The sequence below is a fragment of the Bufo gargarizans genome, chromosome 8, assembly GCF_014858855.1.
Source record: "Bufo gargarizans isolate SCDJY-AF-19 chromosome 8, ASM1485885v1, whole genome shotgun sequence".
Classification (NCBI taxonomy): Eukaryota; Metazoa; Chordata; class Amphibia; order Anura; family Bufonidae; genus Bufo; species Bufo gargarizans.
In genome coordinates, this window is record NC_058087.1 from 183,752,540 (window position 1) to 183,776,189 (window position 23,650).

At 43.7% G+C, this 23,650-nt stretch overlaps 1 protein-coding gene across 4 annotated transcripts in view; it reads right to left on the reverse strand.

The window, feature by feature from the left end:
* Window positions 1-23,384, reverse strand: part of EPN2 (epsin 2) — a 50,703-nt gene extending 27,319 nt beyond the window's left edge. For 2 of the 4 annotated variants that reach the window (XM_044304663.1, XM_044304660.1), the window contains exon 1: window positions 9,468-9,673. The gene's annotated coding sequence lies outside the window, so the exon portion shown is untranslated. Of the gene's footprint in view, window positions 1-2,690; window positions 2,787-9,467; window positions 9,674-23,179 lie in introns of those variants that run through there. The other 2 variants (XM_044304661.1, XM_044304662.1) reach the window with 2 other exon arrangements.
* Window positions 23,385-23,650: the final 266 nt, after the last annotated feature.

Consider the following 23,650-nt stretch of genomic DNA (forward strand, 5'->3'; position numbering starts at 1 on the left):
AGGATCTTCCATGGGGTTCAGAGACAATGCACAGGAAATAGCTTTGCAGAAGAGAAAATAGATAAATAGGTAACTCCTGGAAGACGTGGAGAATTCATCTTTCAGAGTTCTCGCCCCCAAAGTTTCACTTACAAGCGCTCCATTGTTGTAGAGATGCCTAACAAGTTCTTCTAGGCCGCGACAGAAATGACACCTGCGCAGTGCTGCCAAGAACCACCTGGGAACCCAAGCCGCTGTTGTGCCCTAGAAGACAATGTCGGGGCACCATTTAAAGGGATTCTCTACTGTTAAAAAAATCCCTACTTGTAATAAAGGTCCATTGAGAGTAAGCAGATCCTGGGATCAACTTGGATCTGCGGCAATCTACCTGCCAGTAAGAGTTCAGTTTCCCTGCAGCGCCACCACAGGGGACATCAGGTATTACACAGCTCCTATTGAAATCAATTGGTTGTCTTTGAGTAATGCAGGACAGGACAGGTCCTCCAGAGTGAGAGACACTCTTTTAGCAGCTCTTCGCACAGGCCAAGAGGATCCCTGTTCTATTAACTCAGAATTTCCTAAAAAAGACACATGACAATGTTTTTTTTAAACTGGACAAACCCTTTAAATAATTGTTTCTGGAAAAGTTGGGCGGAAACCAATACGGCTGCCTTTACAGCTTCAGTAGAGGTTATCATAAAGCTACGATACACGAGCACAGATTGGTGACAACCCTATTGGACTGGCGGCCATGTCGGTTGTCACTAAGCATTCTCAGACTCCTACATTGAGGGTTAGGACCCTGAATACAGTCCCTTGAACATTGAGTTCTTCTGTTAACCTACTACAACTCTCAACATGCACCAAGGGATGTGCAGTATAACAGGTGCCTGTCCACACGTGTCCGGCCTAAATCCACGGTATTGTTTATTCTGTTAGGTTCTCATGTAATCCAGACAGGAAGGGAGACAAGCGGCCATTGTAAAGTATTGAGGACATGGTGAATACAACCTCCACTGTTTCATCGCGGAGACAGAGAGCGCTTCATGTGGCTGTGTAAATGGAGACATTCATGGACTACTCTGGACTAAAGAAACGGCCCTGCTTGTGTGTGAAGGCGCAGAAGACTTCCGACTCCACGAGATTGTGTCTAGATTTCTGCTTTGGAAAAGGGCAAGAAAAGAAGATGATCGGAGAGCGAAACGCGCGACAAAATGGCTGTGGGCGTTCCAAACTGTTCAAATCATGCAAATAGATATACAGCAGGGACGCTAGAAGAGAAGGGGCCCCAAATAATCAAACTGTGACCCCTCCCAATACCCTAACAAGAGAGCTCGGTAATGTTAATATTTTTTTTGCATTTTGCACGACCCATGGACAGGAGGAGCTGATACACACACACATATATATACGGCCATATAGTGCACCGTATATGTGAATTGTGCACCCAAACCACATGCAATGTAATTATATAATATACTAATACTAGGACATGGCGACTTCAGTCGTCTAGTGTAGGATATAAAACCTGCCTACGTGGTGACTTTACATCCCATACGTCAACTATAGGCTACATCCAGCCTGATTATTACATTAACCCTGGTACTGGAATCTAGTTGTGACCCTACACACCATACTGTCGTATGGCCGCACTGTTGCGGGTCTGCCTTTATTATTTTCAAGCTGTATTAAAGAGGAACGCACTCCTCGCTCATGACTATACTGTGCTATGAAGGTGGGGAACAGTATGACTGAAGCCAATAGTATACAATAGTAATGGTAGAGTTCTCCTTTAATACCATAAATTTAAGTTATATTAACAGGGGGGCGGGGGGCGCACTGTTACAACATTTGCATTGATGGCTGGGGCGTCAACATTTCAAACTGTATTTGTATTTACGGGGATGATCCCATTTTTGACCGAATTAGGTGCTAGTGATGCACGCTCATTTTGCAGGTTTTACTCGGATTTTTAAAAAAATCACCGCAAAAACTGCTAAGAGATCATTCACACGACCGTATGTATTTTGCGGTCCACAAAACACGGATCCGCCAAAAATACGGAGGACGTCCGTGTGCATTCCGTATTTTGCAGAAAGGTACAGCTGGCCCCTAATAGTACAGTACTATCCTTGTCCGTAATGCGGACAATAATAGGACACGTTCTATTCTTTTGCGGAATGGAAATGCGTGAAACATACGAAAACGGAATGCACACGAGTAACTTCTGATTTTAATTTTTTTTGCAGACACATTGAAATGAATGGTGCCAAAAAAACCGGAACGGACACGGAAAGAAAATACGTTTGTTTGCATAAGCCCTAAAAGTGAGTAAACCTTAAAGTGTTTTTTTGATGTGTTAGGTAAATAATTATTTAATAAAAAAAAGTTTTGAAACTTTCTAATATAGTTTATATTTCAAATCTTTGCCATCTTTCTTGCTGTCAGTGAATGGAAGCAGTATTATTTCCATCCAAAGACTAAAATCCTGTCCTGATCCTGTGCAATTCCACTACAAGTGCAGGCCTGACACACTGTAACAAACCCTGCATCTGTAGGATCTGAACAGGAAGGACATCAGACTCTGATTACAAACAAACATTTTCCAGTTCACTGACAGCAACCAAATGGTGAGAAACTGAAACATTAATTTAACAATTTACATAACACAGGAAATCCACTTTAATCATATTTAACTTTATTATTGTCACCTTGCACCAATCGTCATCCCGTTATTTAAGGGCCACTTCCCGGTACAGGCGACCACGGCGGAGTCTTTATAAGGACATCTTTTTTAATTCTACTTCCTGTAGGAGAATGAGACAAGTCATAGCAGGTTCCAGAGGCTCGCTTGTCAGCAGAGCGCACTTTCTTGGAAAGCTTCCAAACACATGGAATTTATTGTGACGTAGAGATAATGTCTACAGCAGATTGGCAGCAAACGCAGGATGTTACAGATTTAGTAGAACCAGGAGAAGACACCAAATACAATCTCCTCCACAGCGGCCCTCCAAGCTACTGCCTGGTGAAACCCGAAGGGGATTATCTACTTTGGATGGCAAAATGCTAAATTAATAATGAGGGCAGGACAAGAATCTGCATTACAATCCAGAGCTACATTCACAGGTAAAGGCGTGATAGAGATGAAAAGTCCCAGCATTCAATAAAAAAATAACAAAACTGTATGGTCCAGTGAAACGTCCGCAACTACTATAATACTGCCTCCTATGTACAAGAATATAACTACTATAATACTGCCCCTATATACAGGAATATAACTACTATAATACTGCTCCTATGTACAAGAATATAACTACTATAATACTGCTCCCTATGTACCAGAATATAACTACTATAATACTGCCCCTATGTACAAGAATATAACTGCTATAATACTGCTCCTATGTACAGGAATATAACTACTATAATACTGCTCCTATGTACAAGAATATAACTACTATAATACTGCCCCTATGTACAAGACTATAACTACTATAATACTGCCTCCTATATACAAGAATATAACTACTATAATACTGCTCCTATGTACAGGAATATAACTACTATAATACTGCCTCCTATGTACAAGAATATAACTACTATAATTCTGCTCCTATGTACAAGAATATAACTACTATAATACTGCTCCTATGTACAAGAATATAACTACTATAATTCTGCTCCTATGTACAAGACTATAACTACTATAATACTGCTCCTATGTACAAGAATATAACTACTATAATACTGCTCCTATGTACAGGAATATAACTACTATAATACTGCCTCCTATGTACAAGAATATACCTACTATAATACTGCTCCTACGTACAAGAATATAACTACTATAATACTGCTCCTATGTACATGAATATACTACTATAATACTGCCTCCTATGTACAAGAATATAACTACTATAATACTGCCTCCTATGTACAAGAATATAACTACTATAATTCTGCTCCTATGTACAAGACTATAACTACTATAATACTGCTCCTATGTACAAGAATATAACTACTATAATACTGCTCCTATGTACAGGAATATAACTACTATAATACTGCCTCCTATGTACAAGAATATACCTACTATAATACTGCTCCTACGTACAAGAATATAACTACTATAATACTGCTCCTATGTACAAGAATATAACTACTATAATACTGCTCCTATGTACAGGAATATAACTACTATAATACTGCCTCCTTTGTACAAGAATATACCTACTATAATACTGCTCCTATGTACAAGAATATAACTACTATAATACTGCTCCTATGTACAAGAATATAACTACTATAATACTGCTCCTATGTACAAGAATATAACTACTATAATACTGCTCCTATGTATAAGAATATAACTACTATAATACTGCCTCCTATGTACAGGAATATAACTACTATAATACTGCCATGTACAAGAATATAACTACTATAATACTGCCTCCTATGTACAGGAATATAACTACTATAATACTGCTCCTATATACAGGAATATAACTACTATAATACTGCTCCTATGTACAAGAATATGACTACTATAATACTGCCCCTATGTACAGGAATAAAACTACTATAATACTGCCCCTATGTACAAGAATATAACTGTTATAATACAGTGTAATACATGCTATAATACCATGGATAGTAGTAACAATGGCAGCATGTGCTGAGAGATTACCAGTGCAGATAACAATGTGTCTTGGACCAGTAAACCTGAATTCCACTTTACCCTCAGACGCTTCTTATTTTCATTACTTGTCGGCACGGTAAGACAAATATTTAATCTGGGATTGTGCGATGAGTTGAGGATTTTGGGTCGTGTTATTCTTAGTTTATAGTAATATTAGAAACGTCACTAACAATGAAGCTGTTGTAAGCACAAATAAATAAACCCGCCTAAGGTGACATATGAATGTATATAACAGACTCTACTGTGTGTACCTTTACCAGTCAGACTGTGCAGTGTTTTCCACGTATTTTTATTAATGAACATGATGAGTATGTCTGCACGCTGCCATGATTGCTTTCCGTGACGTCTGACAGGTTGCTGGGCAACGCATCATCAGCGCCTCCTTAAATCTAGGCCCTTCTGTTATATCTGCTCTTGCAGAATCAGAACTAAACTTAAAGGGGTTTTCCAGTACTTTTATTACTGATATTGATGGCCTTTCTGTAAGTAGAGGAGCGACTCATATACCTGACAATCCAAAGGAATATATAAACCCATCATTACAACCGAGCAACAGAGTAACAATAAGTCGTTTTTGTAAATCAAGATATGTTCACCTATAAACACCATGTTACACTTCACAAATCTACATTAATGTTTAGACTACATACATTACTGATCCTGAGTTACATCCTGTATTCTACTCCAGAGCTGCACTCACTATTCTGCTGGTGGAGTCACTGTGTACATACATTACTTATCCTGTACTGATCCTGAGTTACATCCTGTATTATACTCCAGAGCTGCACTCACTATTCTGCTGGTGCAGTCACTGTGTACATACATTATATTACTTATCCTGTACTGATCCTGAGTTACATCCTGCATTATACTCCAGAGCTGCACTCACTATTCTGCTGGTGGAGTCACTGTGTACATACATTACTTATCCTGTACTGATCCTGAGTTACATCCTGTATTATACTCCAGAGCTGCACTCACTATTCTGCTGGTGCAGTCACTGTGTACATACATTATATTACTTATCCTGTACTGATCCTGAGTTACATCCTGTATTTTACTCCAGAGCTGCACTCACTATTCTGCTGGTGCAGTCACTGTGTACATACATTACATTACTTATCCTGTACTGATCCTGAGTTACACCATGTATTTTACTCCAGAGCTGCACTCACTATTCTGCTGGTGCAGTCACTGTGTACATACATTACTTATCCTGTACTGATCCTGAGTTACATCCTGTATTATACTCCAGAGCTGCACTCGCTATTCTGCTGGTGCAGTCACTGTGTACATACATTACATTACTTATCCTATACTGATCCTGAGTTACATCCTGTATTATACTCCAGAGCTGCACTCACTATTCTGCTGGTGCAGTCACTGTGTACATACATTACTTATCCTGTACTGATCCTGAGTTACATCCTGTATTATACTCCAGAGCTGCACTCACTATTCTGCTGGTGGAGTCACTGTGTACATACATTACACTACTTATCCTGTACTGACCCTGAGTTACATCCTGTATTATACTCCAGAGCTGCACTCACTATTCTGCTGGTGGAGTCACTGCGGACATACGTTACATTACTTATCCTGTACTGGAGTATAATACAGGATGTAACTCAGGATCAGTACAGGATAAGTAATGTAATGTATGTACACAGTGACTGCACCAGCAGAATAGTGAGTGCAGCTCTGGAGTATAATACAGTATGTAACTCAGAATCAGGGCAGGATAAGTAATGTAATATATGTACACAGTGACGGCACCAGCAGACTATGCAGAAAAAGCTTAGTCGCACACTGTCCTTCTTAGGGATAGATTCACTGGAGTCGGGTTCCCCCTTTATTTGGTAGTATAGATAAAAACTCCAGGAAAGAAAGGAAAGTTTTATTTGTTCGGCAATATCTTAGTTACGTTTCGGCTACTTAAAACCTTTATCAAACTGGTGCCTACGGCTCGCGTCTCTCTTATGTGCAGTAGCACTTTCTCTTTACTTAGCCCGCATCCCTACCATCCCCTTTGGCACCAGTTTGATAAAGGCTTTAAGTAGCCAAAATGTAACTAAGATATTGCAGCAGTCAAACAAATAAAACTTACTTACATTCCAAGCAAGAAACTACATCTTCGTTTTTCCTTTCTTTCCTGGAGCTTTCATCTATTTTACCAGCAGAATAGTGAGTGCAGCTCTGGAGTATAATACAGGATGTAACTCAGCATCAGTACAGGATAAGTAATGTAATGTATGTACACAGTGACTGCACCAGCAGAATAGTGAGTGCAGCTCTGGAGTATAATACAGGATGTAACTCAGGATCAGTACAGGATAAGTAATGTATGTACACAGTGACTGCACCAGCAGAATAGTGAGTGCAGCTCTGGAGTATAATACAGGATGTAACTCGGGATCAGTACAGGATAGTAATGTAATGTATGTACACAGTGACTGCACCAGCAGAATAGTGAGTGCAGCTCTGGAGTATAATACAGGATGTAACTCAGGATCAGTACAGGATAAGTAATGTAATGTATGTACACAGTGACTGCACCAGCAGAATAATGAGTGCAGCTCTGGAGTATAATACAGGATGTAACTCAGGATCAGTACAGGATTAGTAATGTAATGTATGTACAATGTGACTCCAGCAGAATAGTGAGTGCAGCTCTGGAGTATAATACAGGATGTAACTCAGCATCAGTACAGGATAAGTAATGTAATGTATGTACACAGTGACTGCACCAGCAGAATAGTGATTGCAGCTCTGGAGTATAATACAGGATGTAACTCCGGATCAGTACAGGATTAGTAATGTAATGTATGTACACAGTGACTCCAGCAGAATAGTGAGTGCAGCTCTGGTTACTTTATTTCTATATATAAACTATAAAAACATCCCTTCATATACCAGCAGATTTGCATTTTACAGACCTGGAAAAACTGAGTGACAACCCTATTGGAACTTGAATGGTAAGTATCTTTTGTTGTCACCCAGCTTTCTCAGAAGAAGCATGGACTGTAAATGAGACTGGAGCTGAAAATATTAAATACAAGAAGACTCATCACTAGTATCCTGCTAGAGTGATCCTCCCGGGCTTACATCTCCTTGGTGCTCCAGCTCTACTGACACAAGAAACGCAAACATTGTATCTTGGCTGCTTATAAAGCCATGACGGACGTCTTACTGGTGCTCCATAGATGTGAAAGAAACCAGCGAAAACTTGCCTCTAATCTGACAAAATATCCAACATTCGGGGCGCTCGCTGGTGAAGGGGAATAAATGGAACAATATATCCGTTTGTGTTACTATTGTAGTAACATAAATCGATATTGATGGTAATATTAGGTAAGGGCTACGCTGTGACAATTATTCGCACGCTTGAAATAAAATTGCAAATCAAACTACGAAGCGCAATGCATTTTGGGTGAAAATTCAAGAATGCCATGATCTTACCACGTCTGGTGTCCCAACTAACCTTCCCTTCTAACATTGTGGTCCTGAAGTCAAATCTGACCAGGGACAACATCTGCATTGAGTTTATGTGTTTTATTTGAGTTATACTAAGTTCCCATGGCGGACATGCTGATGGTCACCAAGCTTTCCTAGAAACAGATATAAGTGACTTTTTATTTTAGGGTCAACACACTTTAAACTACCCTTTCCTCACCCTGCCCGTCCCTCCGTGTGCCCAATGTTTACAAGCCTAACCCAAATGTGTTCCTTGGAAATCACAAGGCATGGTTTAAAGTTACGACAAGAAAAACAAAAAAATTCTTCCCTTACACGGACGTCATCAGCTTTAGCTACGGATTAAGTGCGAAAAAACCAAAGTTAAAAAAGGAAACGATCAAAACACCCACCACCACCCAAACAAAAATAAAGATAAAAATGCCACAACATATTTCACCCCATGAACGCACATACATGGCTGCCGCAGCAGGTTTTTCCGGATTTAAGAGCTCACGACAGGTCCGGGACGTCAGTGGTTAAACGTAGAATCTGCCCAGCGCACAAGTGGTTAATAAGGTTCAAAAGCCAAATTGTAAAAAAAGGGGGGTAAGAAGAAGAAGGTGAACTCAATGTAAAAGACCCTGTTAACAAAACAAGTGACTACAATGCAAATGGTACCAGGGAATAAGTATTGCCACAACCTAAACTTCCTGCACACAACCTCCCCCCACCCCAGGCATGGAGACCCTCCAGGGAACAAAGGGTTACAGAGCAAGATGGATCCTGCAATCTCATCCCAGGACTCCCTAGAAGTTATATTATGGTACCCATGAAATGTATTCATTTAGAAAAAAAAAAGTGGACACTGGTGCCATGCTTTTGGCATAGGGTGGGGTAAGTTCTATGGCATAATATAGGAATTGCAGAGGTAGCAGCACAATTAGTTCACTGTGCCAGGAGGTATTTTAGGGAGGGAAGGATATTTTAACAAGCTTGGAGCTACATGCCAACATACTCTGCCCACTGGAATTCTTGAGATGGAAAAGGCATGGTGCAGGGAGGGAAGGCCTCCCATACAAGTTAATTGGGGGGGTATATACACAGATACAATGTATCAGTAATGAAATACTAATAAATAAACCAGGAGGGGGTGCATCCCCACACCCTAAAGAAGAGGCCTCTTCTTCCATACATCTCATGCAACAGGCCCCTGGGCATCTGCATGGTGGCAGAGTAGCTGAGGGTACCCCCCTTCCCCCATATCTGCAGATGTGCATGTAAACATTCCCCCCAACTCACACACCCTAAAAAGGAAAAAGCCCCCACTCACCCCCCACTGGACTCTGTCCTTCTTGCAGGGGTCTTCTCTGTGCCAAGCAGGGTCTCCTGTGACTGTGTGCAGAGGGGGCAGGGAGGGTGCTCCTCTCCCCCCACCCCTCCCAGCTCAGGGTGAGACCTCAGAGGGCCACTGGTGAGAAGGGATCGGGTGACTATTGAGCCCCAGACAGGGCGGCAGGGAGATGTGAGGCAGCGAAGGGAAGGATGAGAGGAGGAGAGAAGGGAGGAGGGAGGGAGAAACAAGAGCCTGCAAGGAAGGGAGGGGGAGAGCAGGGAGGAGGAAGGGAGAGCCAGGGCTGGGGGTGGTGGTGGGGTCCTGATTCCATACACCCCCTGGGGTGCCAGCCACACTGTACTGCTACTATGTATCAGCTCCCAGGGCTACACTGAAGATAAGCTGATACATTGTATATAGAGAGGGATTAGAGGGCAGTAGAGCAATGTACACAGTATTATGCTGTCACAGAAGAGGATTATAAGAGGGGACGGGGACACTTTGCATAAGGAGATATTATGTCAATACAATATGACACTGAGGGAGGTTTGTATGCATGTCAGCTGTGGTAGAACCGTAGAACTACAAGTCTCAGCATTACCAGGGCTAGAGCAGCCTATGTGCAGAGAGAATTGATGATTGTTGCATTGTGTCCAGTTATCAGAATGTGCTATCATAATAATAATACAAATAATAAATTATATTATTATTATTATTATGTAATCACATGGAATATTGTTCGCTCTGTGTAGTGCATTATGGGAAATTGCTGTAAAACGGCGCAAGTGACGTGAAAACGACTAGCAAGGACAATTATCAGTGCACCTATGCAGAGGGAAGGACTCCCAGGGCAGTGCATGTGCCCCAGTGTTAAATGCCAGGGGTTGCCAACATTTCACTCAGCCTTGCCCAGAAGATTAAGATACACGTTTATGGCAGAAATCAGAATCTTTGGCCCATGTGACGGAAACCCAGATGCTCCCCACCGAGATAAATGTCCCTTTAAATTGGAAAGAGCTCCAGTTAGTGCTTGTGCTCTGGCAGGGCGGCCCGCAGCATTAATCCCCATCTGCTGTCCGATCGCTCACCAAGGTTACTCTGCCTTATCCAAACACATTTTATAGGCCTTTACTTTCTGTAATTACTATTGAAACAACAAACACAATAAAACGTCTGCCTGGATGCTGACAATGGCTTCGTTCACATACGCCGTATTCGCCGTGGCTTTGATCATGCCGTATTTTCACTAAATAGGGGATTTAGGAATGCCCATTCACACTATGTGTCGCACCAATTTGCACAAAATCATGGAAAAACCTCAGATAAACCCTCTGTTTACACTGTATGAACAGGGCTCAAACGGGTTTGCCCATGCCTTCCTCTAATGGGTGGGGGTCCATCTGCTGAAGACCCCCTTGAATGAGGGGTTACGGCTCTGGATTAAGTACTATGGCCCTTTTGGCTTTCTTTTTTCCAAAAAGGCGCTGCTCTTGACCTAAAACCTTAAACGGGATTGTGTCATTACTCATTACAGAGGTTTTGAGTTGCGCTGGTACAGAAGAAAATGGACGGTGCTGCAGCAGTTACGTCTCTGTATCCAAACTCTAGGACCCCCATCAATTACACACTGGAGCCATAACTAATCAACAGTCCATTATGCGTATGGTAGAAAACCTAACTTTGCTCCCCTTGCCTAAATGCTTTGCCCGGTAAAGTGGCCCTTAGAAAAAAATTAAAAAAATAAAAGTGGCCCTATGCTGTAGGAGGGTCCAAACTGACAGAAGGCATATCCAGCAGTACAAAATACCGCCCCAGAACAGCCAAATACCACAGTGCAGCACAAAATACTGCCATCTCTGCTGCAGTATTCAACTATATCACCATCCTGAGGATGGGAGTACAGTTGATTTTAAGAGGGGACCTACAGCCGCCTGCCAGGTGGATAAGTAACCGATGCGCCTAAGATTAATTAAGGCTGAGAGCTTCAGGTCATTATGAGGGGAGCCTTGGCGGCCTCCTGGGCATTCCCTGTAGGGCCTATGGCCAATCCAGCCCTGTCTGCATCCACTAGGGGGCATAGCTAAAGGGGGTGTGAGGTAGCAGTCTTGGTACTTGAAGGGGCCCAAAGCCCTCTCTTCCATGTATTATAAATGGTATATGGTGGGGGACCCTGTTACAGATTTTGCTTTTGGGCCCAGATGCTACAAGCAACACCCACAAATATGTAGAATTGAATTGAACTTATAATTTCTTGCAATTCTTGCCATACCAAGAACATATCCAGTCACTATATGGAAATCACTAGGCCTCATGGACTAAATCTCAGCCTGTTGTCCCCTAGCAACAAATCAGAGAACAGGTTTCATTTTCTAAACTATATTGGACAAATGTAAGCTGATCTCTGATTGGTTGCCAAGGGTCACAAAGCCTCTTCTCATCTGAGGCCCACAAATATGTAGAATTGAATTAAACTTAACATTTCTTGCGGTTTTTGCCATACCAAGAAAATATCCAGTCATTAGAAAAAAATCTCTAGGCCTCAAGACTAAATCTCAGCCTGATGCCCCTAGCAACCAATCAGAGAGCAGCTCTCATGTTCTGAACTACACTGGACAAATGTAAGCTGATCTCTGATTAGTTGCCATGGGTAACAAGGCCTCTTCTCCTCCGAGGCCCTCTGTCTGTGGCCAGCAATGGTTTCTCAACCTTTAGGCATTAAGAAAAGTAAGAAATCTGCACCTTGATTTTAAAACAACTAAAAGATAAGTCATAGAGCATCCTCCTCTGACAAGTTTTTTTTTGTTGACTCTTAGTTATCTGTTTCCAGAAAATCTGGGTGACAAACAATATGGCAGCCGTTACAACTTCTTCTTACCTGCACGGCATACCTGGTTATGTACCATTATGGGGGTGTGGGGTGTATGGCTACATGAATAGACAGATTTGCGATTTAGGGTTCTGGGAAAGCTGGGTGACAACCCTTCTGCAGCAAGGCTTAGCGACCATTTTGATTATGAGACATAACGACTTTTTGCAACCCTCAGATCTATTCACATGAATGGGGGGCTGCAGTACCAGTCACGGCCACAAGTACATGCATGGCACTGTGCTCGTGTAAACAAAAGCCATGCTGCTCTTTCATTCAGCTAACTGGTATGGATGACAGTAGATGTACTTCACTGATCAGGTATTACTGGGGTATCCTAAGTATAGGCCACCGATATTACCCGCTTTAGCATCACTGCAAGAAAACAGTCATCTCGTTATCTAATTTCTCCATTCATACACAAAGCAAGCTGCCTTCAAAATTCTGCTGGTTGCCCTCGGAAACTGACAGCGGTTTAGCTCCACCCTCTGTCAGACATGTGACCTGACAGCTAAGCTCCCACAATCCACCGCTGTCTGATAACAGCAATCTAAAAACAGTATTTGTTTAGGTTCGGATGTGAATGGAGAAGAAATCATCATAATTCAAAATCAAAATTTTACACCGGTTTTTACTGTAAATTTTCATTCCAAGGTGAAGTTTCCCTTTAATTATAATCACTTTCCTATAAATGACAAGCAATTGACTCCCCGGAACAGAAAATGTGTATAATTCAAGTGATAATGCCAATTCTAATTGTTGGGGGGGCACCCAGACCATCATTAGCGTCTTTTTATTTCCTCACTTCCCAGACAATGGAGAATGACAGTGAAGAGACGTCGCCAGCAGTCTGAACTAATGGAAATATAATAAAATCAGACAGCGGAGGCCGGGGAGATGCTGGAGCTGCCGCGCCGACCTCCTGGTCACTGTGCGCAATGGGAACTCGAGAGAATTTGATAAAAGGTTTGTGGTTATAAAGTGATCCGCTAAGGGGGCACTTAGGGGCCAGAAGATTCGCTATCAAACAGCTGCGCCCCTCAGGGGTTTAATGACAGACATGATGGAGGGCCGACAGCATGGCCCGGTCTGTTACTGGTGTGTCAGACACACGGCCTGTACTGAGCGCTAAAACTCTCGACCGCAGGAATGTGTCCGAAATTATTTACTTATCACTTTAATTTTATCACTTTGCAATTTGCTTTGTTCGCTGTGTGGCACTATTATGTGTTAATGTGTGTCATTATTATATAGTGGCAATATTATTTGTTCAACATGTAGCACTATTATGTTTTCACTGTGTTGCATTATTATATAGTTGGAATATAATGTGTTCACTGTGTGGCACTATTATATAGTGGCACATATGTTCATTGTTTGGTACTGGTATATGGTGACAATATTCTATGTTCACTGTGTGGTACTATTTTATGGTGGCACTATTATATGTTCACTGTGTGGCACTATTACATTGTGGCACTATTATGTGTTCACTGTGTGGCACTACTATATGGTGGCACTATTTTGTGTTTTCTATGTGGTACTATTATATAGTGGCAGTGTTATAGGTTCACTGTGTGGCACTGTTATATGGCGGCACTATTTTGTGTTCACTGTATGGCACTATGATGATTTCAGAGGTGCAGCCCAGTGTAAGGTCATTGTGTAGCGCTGTGTCCCTGGGAACTGCACACGTGTTATCCAATCAGATGCAGGCTATACTACCCAAATGTTTGGGGCCACAGAGATCAGGGGCCCCACTAGTGGCAACAAACAGGTAGCTGGAAAAATGGCTAAACCAGGGTTGGACGTACCGCCTCTGCAGTCCTGCATCTATATATGTAGAATTGGGGGTGAGTGGATATGGAAATCTCAGGTCAGCTACAATGGGCACATCCACAGCATCACTCCTCTGACCACAGCCCCCCTCTACCGGGCAGCTCAGGGACATGTCATTTACATAGCACATGCCAGGTCACCTTTTAGGGCCCGTCTGTGTTTATAGAGCAGCTTCTACTACCTCTTTCCACATTATGGGATTTAGCAAGAGAAAAACCAGGCCTGGTCCAGGCTGTAAACACCGCTAGAAGATAGGCTTAGCAGATCTAACCCGAGCCACAATGTATGGAATAGTTTCCAGGGTTTACTTTGGTGAATCTAACCTCTGTCCTGTATAAAACTCACATCAGCTCAGGAGGCTGAGATATGGGGAGCTGTTTGTTGGGGTATTTAAAAAACAAGCAGCTTCTCCATGTGACACCCCTAATATATGAGGTCTAAAGATCGACGTACACAATAAAAAGGAATCTGTCAGCAGTTTTGTAACTATGACACTGGCTGACCTGTTACATGTGCACTTGGCAGCTAAAGGCATCTGTGTTGGTCCCATGTTCATATGTGCCCGCATTGCTGAGACAAATGATGTTTTAATATATGCAAATGAGCATCTAGGAGCAACGGGGGCGTTACCGTTACACTTAGAGGCTCTGCTCTCTCTGCAACTGCCACGCCCTCTGCACTTTGATTGACAGGACCAAGTGTGATGATGTTTTCAATGCCTGGTCCTGTAAATCAAAGTGGAGAGGGTGTGGCAGTTGCAGAGATAGCAGAGCCTCTAGGTGTAATGGCAACGCCCCTATTGCTCCTAGAGGCTCCTTTGCATATATAAAATCATAATTTTTCTCGGAACACTTGGCCAAACTGAGCATGCATGTGTATGCAGGGAAGTTAGAAGAAATGGCTGCCGACCAAATGAGCATATACCCAGCATGGCTCCACCTGACAACCCCTTATTATCAATCATCAAAGTGGGTTTGGCTTTATGAACCCCTTGCAATCAGCTGGAGTATTACACTGCAGCAAAGTCAACCAGAGTGAAAAACGGGGGCCCTATCAGCGGACCCCTCAATGACATCAGTATGGGGTTATGGACAGGGGATCTCCTGATAATACAGCCAGGCTATAATAATGAATGCTTGTTGTAAGGGTTCCTTCTGAAATCTCCAACACCACAGTTCTGTATAAGGGGTGCTCGGATGGGTTGCACCGAGGGAGAACATCAGGTGGCCGACTATTGCTGGTGCACACAGTATGCGTATAGTGAGAGAGCAATGCTGCTGCTGGGCGATAATCTTAATCTCTGTCCTTGCTTCCCCCTCAACAGATAAAGCGAGCAGTCATCACATTCCTTTAATCTGGACAAGGCTGCCACCACCATACATTGTATATCTGCACATAGCTTACCGGCCCAGGAACTCACAGATATATCTGTGCACACTCAGCTCCCCATCCCAGGAACACACAGATATATCTGTGCACACTCAGCTCCCCGTCCCAGGAACCTACAGATATATGTGTGCACACTCAGCTCCCCGTCCCAGGAACCTACAGATATATCTGTGCACACTCAGCTCCCCGTCCCAGGAACCCACAGATATATCTGTGCACACTCAGCTCCCCGTCCCAGGAACCTACAGATATATGTGTGCACACTCAGCTCCCCGTCCCAGGAACCTACAGATATATCTGTGCACACTCAGCTCCCCGTCCCAGGAACCTACAGATATATCTGTGCACACTCAGCTCCCCGTCCCAGGAACCCACAGATATATCTGTGCACACTCAGCTCCCCGTCCCAGGAACCTACAGATATATCTGTGCACACTCAGCTCCCCGTCCCAGGAACCCACAGATATATCTGTGCACACTCAGCTCCCCGTCTCAGGAACCTACAGATATATGTGTGCACACTCAGCTCCCCGTCCCAGAATACCACAGATATATCTGTGCACACTCAGCTCCCCGTCACAGGAACCCACAGATATATGTGTGCACACTCAGCTCCCCGTCACAGGAACCCACAGATATATGTGTGCACACTTAGCGCCCCCCCCCCAGGCCCAGGAACCGAAAAATAAAAGGCTTCTCACACAATGAGACAGAAATAATAGAGATTGCATGGACCGAAGAAAGGCGGTACATGCAGTCTCTATGAAGCTGGATGTACTGTAACTCATCCTTTGCACTCCTTTGATGTTCTTCTATGTCTACCTGATCCATTCACATCATAGATCCCCAGGGAGCGATGACCTGAGGGAATACACCATGACACAACATCTTATCAGGGCCACTACCACTCCTATCCTCTGCCCCTGCTGCTCAGGGGATTACTGCAGTTACACCCAGCTGTACCCTTATTTGTAGACTGCTTGCAACGCATTCATAAACTTCCAGTAGTAATAATAGAGGAACGATACAATATAGAGCCATGAGAAACATTTCTCCAGAATTGTTAATTCACGGGGAATGCAAGTGACTTCTAAAACAGACATGTCAGGTAAGAGGTCCCCTTTAAGACAAATCTGCACTCAGAAATGCTGCTGGACACTAAACCACATAGAGCTGACTGAGCCTTCTGGTCACCCGGTCACCCACCAGTGAACACGTTTCTGCTCTGTCTTCCAGCCCTTTATGTCTTTTCATCATAGCTGCAGCGATAAGTGCACAATGGGAAGGGACCTACAGTAGGTTATAAAAGCCCACCTGACAGTCCACGTCCACCCTGGCAGCTGGCAATGCAAACTCTTCCCTTCATACCATAGGTGTAACCAGCTCTAAATACACTACGTGCAGAATTATTAGGCAAATGAGTATTTTGACCACATCCTCCTCTTTCTGCATGTTGTCTTACTCCAAGCTGTATAGGCTCGAAAGCCTACTACCAATTAAGCATATTAGGTGATGTGCATCTCTGTAATGAGAAGGGGTGTGGTCTAATGACATCAACACCCTATATCAGGTGTGCATAATTATTAGGCAACTTCCTTTCCTTTGGCAAAATGGGTCAAAAGAAGGACTTGACAGGCTCAGAAAAGTCAAAAATAGTGAGATATCTTGCAGAGGGATGCAGCACTCTTAAAATTGCAAAGCTTCTGAAGCGTGATCATCCAACAATCAAGCGTTTCATTCAAAATAGTCAACAGGGTCGCAAGAAGCGTGTGGAAAAACCAAGGCGCAAAATAACTGCCCATGAACTGAGAAAAGTCAAGCGTGCAGCTGCCAAGATGCCACTTGCCACCAGTTTGGCCATATTTCAGAGCTGCAACATCACTGGAGTGCCCAAAAGCATAAGGTGTGCAATACTCAGAGACATGGCCAAGGTAAGAAAGGCTGAAAGACGACCACCACTGAACAAGACACACAAGCTGAAACGTCAAGACTGGGCCAAGAAATATCTCAAGACTGATTTTTCTAAGGTTTTATGGACTGATGAAATGAGAGTGAGTCTTGATGGGCCAGATGGATGGGCCCGTGGCTGGATTGGTAAAGGGTAGAGAGCTCCAGTCCGACTCAGACGCCAGCAAGGTGGAGGTGGAGTACTGGTTTGGGCTGGTATCATCAAATATGAGCTTGTGGGGCCTTTTTGGGTTGAGGATGGAGTCAAGCTCAACTCCCAGTCCTACTGCCAGTTTCTGGAAGACACCTTCTTCAAGCAGTGGTACAGGAAGAAGTCTGCAAGGTAAGAAAAACATGATTTTCATGCAGGACAATGCTCCATCACACGCGTCCAAGTACTCCACAACGTGGCTGGCAAGAAAGGGTATAAAAGAAGAAAATCTAATGACATGGCCTCCTTGTTCACCTGATCTGAACCCCATTGAGAACCTGTGGTCCATCATCAAATGTGAGATTTACAAGGAGGGAAAACAGTCCACCTCTCTGAACAGTGTCTGGGAGGCTGTGGTTGCTGCTGCACGCAACGTTGATGGTGAACAGATCAAAACACTGACAGAATCCATGGATGGCAGGCTTTTGAGTGTCCTTGCAAAGAAAGGTGGCTATATTGGTCACTGATTTGTTTTTGTTTTGTTTTTGAATGTCAGAAATGTATATTTGTGAATGTTGAGATGTTATATTGGTTTCACTGGTAAAAATAAATAATTGAAATGGGTATATATTAGTTTTTTAAGGGTTAAGTTGCCTAATAATTATGCACAGTAATAGTCACCTGCACACACAGATATCCCCCTAAAATAGCTAAAACTAAAAACAAACTAAAAACTACTTCCAAAAATATTCAGCTTTGATATTAATGAGTTTTTTGGGTTCATTGAGAACATGGTTGTTGTTCAATAATAAAATTAATCCTCAAAAATACAACTTGCCTAATAATTCTGCACTCCCTGTATTTGACACAGCATTGGCTTTTGTCACTAATGCCCTGTGGCATCAGCCTGTGTTCATTTTCTGCTTCACTTGCCCAGTAGTACCAGCCTGTTTTGATGGGGTTACTGGTAAGTAAGAGGTTAATGCATCCAGTACTGGGCATGGGACATGCATCTGGGGATGCAGTTTATATGCGGGTGGGCATTCATGGCCAATATTGGAATGTTCGCCCCGGACTGCCATTCATGTGTCTGAGATCCGTGCCACCCACCTGGGTCTCTTCCTCCTTCCCTTCTTTGTGCATTTACAGGGCTGCCCTCGGCTTCTGACAGATTAACCAGATGCCTAGTTAGCCTCTGGCATAACCAGGAATCATGGGCAGTCCTGGCGGCATGCCCAGTCTCTTGTCCACTGCCAGCTTATCTATAGTGCAGGAAAATGGAAGTCTGGAACCCGCCAATGCCTCAGGAAGACCTATTATTTCTCTCTCTTCCTTCCTGACACCCCCTTACAAAAAAACCTGAGTCACCCCCATCTGCGCTGGCAACTTGTGGAGCCTCTCTCTACAGCTCGGACCATATGGAAGCCTCCAGGAATGACCGGGGAGGGTCCACAATGATCCCTGTGTAGAGCCCGCTTTCACATGATGTCACCTGCTCCCTGCGGCTGCTGTGATGATGGCACCTGTATGGTATCTTATTATTATCTATCTGCCCCCCCCCCCCCAGCACACAATTTCATGGGTTGTAGAAGAGTATTAGATACTCCTTTATATTCAAGATCTATAGCTATGCTCATCCTCCACCAACTGACTCAAGAATAGAATGCTAGAAATACAGTGAAGACCGACACTAGTGGAACAGCAGGAGCAAACAGTTTGGACAAGTGACATTTTAACAGGGCAGACTGTGACATCTGATCTAACATGGCAAAAGATCTTGTGACGGTCACAAATCTAGAAATATATACAGCCCACAGCAAAAAACTGTGCAAGGCCTTTTAATTTACACATCAAGTACTCACCATTTTCAAGATCTCTGCTTGCTGGGAACCTGTCCTGATCATAACATAGATTAATATGTCATCAGACCAGTGATACTGCTTAATGTGACATCATCAGTGGGGTGGCATCAATTTATGTGACAGTATCAATATAGTGACATGACCAAAATTGACATCATCAGACCAGTGAAATCACTTAAGGACCTCAACAGTGTATTGTTCTTAAAGGGGCCACATGGCAGTGTGTGATAATAGGCTGTCCACTTTCAGAGGACCCTTTAGTTTTCACACACAGTTTATTTTCGCCTTTTTTTTCATGTTTATTTTTGCTTTTTTTGTTTGTTTTTTTCATGTTTAATTGCAGATTTTTTAGCATTGTTCATTGGATACTTAGAACCAGGGCCGTCTTTAACAAGGGGCCAAAGGCAGCTCCCTCTTGAGCCCTGCTGGCCACTGCCCCGGGTGTCAGGCTGTCAGCTACACAGGGGGGTGTTGCCATGCCTGCCTGCGGGCACTCCAGGCAGCGAACTGTGAGAGCTGTGATTCTCTTAGGAGAAAGGACCTTACATGACATAATCACCATGTGACCAGTAACCTAGCGATATTACTGGTTACATTGCTACGAGGTAATCAAAGGTCCTTTCTATCAGGAGTGTTGCTGAGGGTGGGGTGCTGTATATTGTGGTGTGCTATACTGCTCTACTGTATACTATGGGGTGCTATACTTCTCTACTGTATACTGTGGGGTGCTAGACTACTCTACTGTATACTGTGGGGTGCTGTATACGGTGGGGTGCTGTATATTGTGGTGTGCTATACTGCTCTACTGTATACTATGGGGTGCTGTATACTGTGGGGTGCTATACTGCTCTACTGTATACTGGGGGTGCTGTATACTGTGGGGTGCTGTATATTGTGGGGTGCTGTATATTGTGGGGTTATGTATACTGTGGGGTGCTATACTGCTCTACTGTATATTGTTGGGCGCTGTATACCATTGGGTTGCTGTATACTGTGGGGTGCTATACTGCTTTACTGTACACCTGGGGTGCTGTATACTGTGGGGTGCTGTATATTGTGGGGTGCTATACTGCTCTACTGTATACTATGGGGTGCTGTATACTGTATACCGTGAGGTGCTGTATACCGTGAGGTGCTGTATATTGTGTAGTGCTTTACTGTATACTGTGGGGTGCTGTATACTCTGGGGGCCTGTATAGTGTGGGGTGCTGTATACTGTATCGTTTGGGGTGCTGTATACTGTATACTGTGAGGTGTTGTATACTGTGATGTGCTGTATATTGTGGAGTGTTGTATACTGTGAGGTGCTGTATACTGTGGGGTGCTGTATACTGTGTGGTGCTATACTGCTCTACTGTATACTGTGAGGTGCTGTATACTGTATAGTATGGGGTGCTGTATACTGTGGGGTGCTGTATACTGCGGTGTGCTATACTGCTCTACTGCATACTGTGGGGTGCTGTATACTGTGGGGTGCTATACTGCTCTACTATGTGCTGTATACTGTATAGTATGGGGTGCTGTATACTGTATAGTGTGGGATGCTGTACACTATAGGGTGCTATACTGCATACTGTGGGTTTCTGTATACTATAGGGTGCTATACTGCATACTGTGGGGTGCTGTATACTATAGGGTGCTATACTGCATACTGTGGGGTGCTGTATACTATAGGCTGCTATATTGCATACTGTGCGGTGCTGTATACTATAGGGTTCTATACTGCTTGCATACTGTGGGGTGCTGTATACTATAGGGTGCTATACTGCATACTGTGGGGTGCTGTATACTATAGTGTGCTATACTACATACTGTGGAGTGCTGGATACTATAGGGTTCTATACTGCTTGCATACTGTGGGGTGCTGTATGCTATAGGGTGCTATACTGCATACTGTGGGGTGCTGTATACTATAGGGTGCTATACTGCATACTGTGGGGTGCTGTATACTATAGGGTGCTATACTGCATACTGTGGGGTGCTGGATACTATAGGGTTCTATACTGCTTGCATACTGTGGGGTGCTGTATGCTATAGGGTGCTATACTGCATACTGTGGGGTGCTGTATACTATAGGGTGCTATACTGCATACTGTGGGGTGCTGTATACTATAGGGTGCTATACTGCATACTGTGGGGTGCTGTATACTACAGGGTGCTATACTGCATACTGTGGGGTGCTTTATACTATAGGGTGCTATACTGCATACTGTGGGTTGCTGTATGCTATAGAGTGCTATACTGCATACTGTGGGGGGCTGGGGTGCACTGTATTGCTAGGGTGAGCCGAGCCCCGGTCTCCTTCCTGCAGAGCGGTGCCCACTTCCAGCCTGAGCCCAGCAACCCAGAGCACTGATCCTGAGCCGCTGGAGTCTTCAGAACTGGAAGTATTTGCAGTCATTCACTGGACTCTACCAGGTGTGTGTATTTTTTGTGTGTGTGTTGTGGTGGAGGCCGTGATTGCCTGCTAAGGTGTGGGAAGGCGGGATCCAGGGGGCCCAAGTAAATTTTTGCCCAGGGTCCAATCAATATTAAAGACGGCCCTGCTTAGAACAGACATTTTTTGCAGCATATTGTGCGGTATATATATTTGTTTTAACTTTATACTCAGAACAGCCATTTTTCAGTGGTTCTAAGTGCCCGGAGAGATTCCTATTGGAAGCAATGTGTGAAAAAGAAATGCCATACCTGGATCATGCTGCCTTTTGACAAAAATGTAATAAACACAAATGGAATGCAAAATAAAATTAAAATTTATTTGGTGGTGAATTTCTGACTACATGAAAAAAAAAGAAAAGGGGAAAAGGGTAAAAAAAACTATGTGAAAAACAGCACTAAAAAGTGCTACTCCCCCCCCACACACAGACACTAAAAATGCTGGGGAAGAACACCACTTTAAAACGCTGTAAAAAAAAAAACACCACTTAAAATCACTGTGAAAAACACCACTAAAAAGTGATGCTAAAAAAAAACACTGAAAATGCAGCAAAAAACATCAGTAGAAAATGCTACGAAAAACACCAATAAAAAAACACAATGCTGATAATCTCTTAAAGGGATTCTGTCATGAGATTTTAGCCCTACTAAACCTGCTTGTGGCTCTATTAGCCGGGCCCGGCGCATGCGCACTTCGCTCAACAAAGCCGCTGCCAGGAGTCCGCGGCGCATCAGGCTGAGCATAGTGCGCAGGCGCCGGATCTAGCAGAGGGCCGGGCGGATCTGGCGGAGGCGGCGCTGAGGTGAGGAAGGCGTCACTGTAGACAGGGAGGGTGGCGATTAAGACTGGCAAGGAGGCGCTGGGCACCAGACGGCCGGGCACCCTGTATTAACTGACGTCCCCTTGGGCACCTTAGGTAGGCGATTGACCAGTTATAAAAACCAGTTTTTTGGGCTAATAGAGCCACAAGCAGGTTTAATAAGGCCAGTTTAGGATTCATGTTATTAGTACGGACATGGGCACATGTTTAGCTTATAGGGCTAAAATCTCATGACAGAATCCCTTTAATACACTGACACACTGTATAAGAAATGACTGTTCCAGTCACTGACAGGATGTTAGAGATCTTGATAACAGTGAGGAATTGTAAAAGTATATTAGAAAGTTGCAGAAGTTTTCAATGATTAAGCTTTATTGAGTCGTGAATGGGAAACTTACCGATGATCTGTCCATAAAAAGTTTTGGCTGTCAATAATCGGAAACTAAGGTTGGTGCGGCTGGGGCAGATCAGCGAGAAGAATAATGGTGACACTAACCGTTCGCAGCGTCCAGCACATGCCTCGTGAAGGGCCAGTCTATACTTAGCTCAGTACCTTGTATCTTCAGAGGTGACAGCTGCCTTCGACTTGTCAGGCCATGTTGTGTGACCCGGCAGCCAGGGACGTGCGCAGGCCACAACTGTCCGTACCTGGGAAAAGCCTGACCAAAAATTAGTAAAAAAGGACTGCACTGCGGCAGCAACGCATCGAGCTGAAGATCTGTCACTCACCATGTCAGCCAAGAGCAACCACAGGAAGCAATGTGGCTACATCAGTCAGCGGTCACAGGGGTGCGCCTCCTCGCAGCCTACAGTTTGTGTCTCCGCTCACACGTCACTTGTCACTCTTTCATACAGCGCCTGTGACCTAT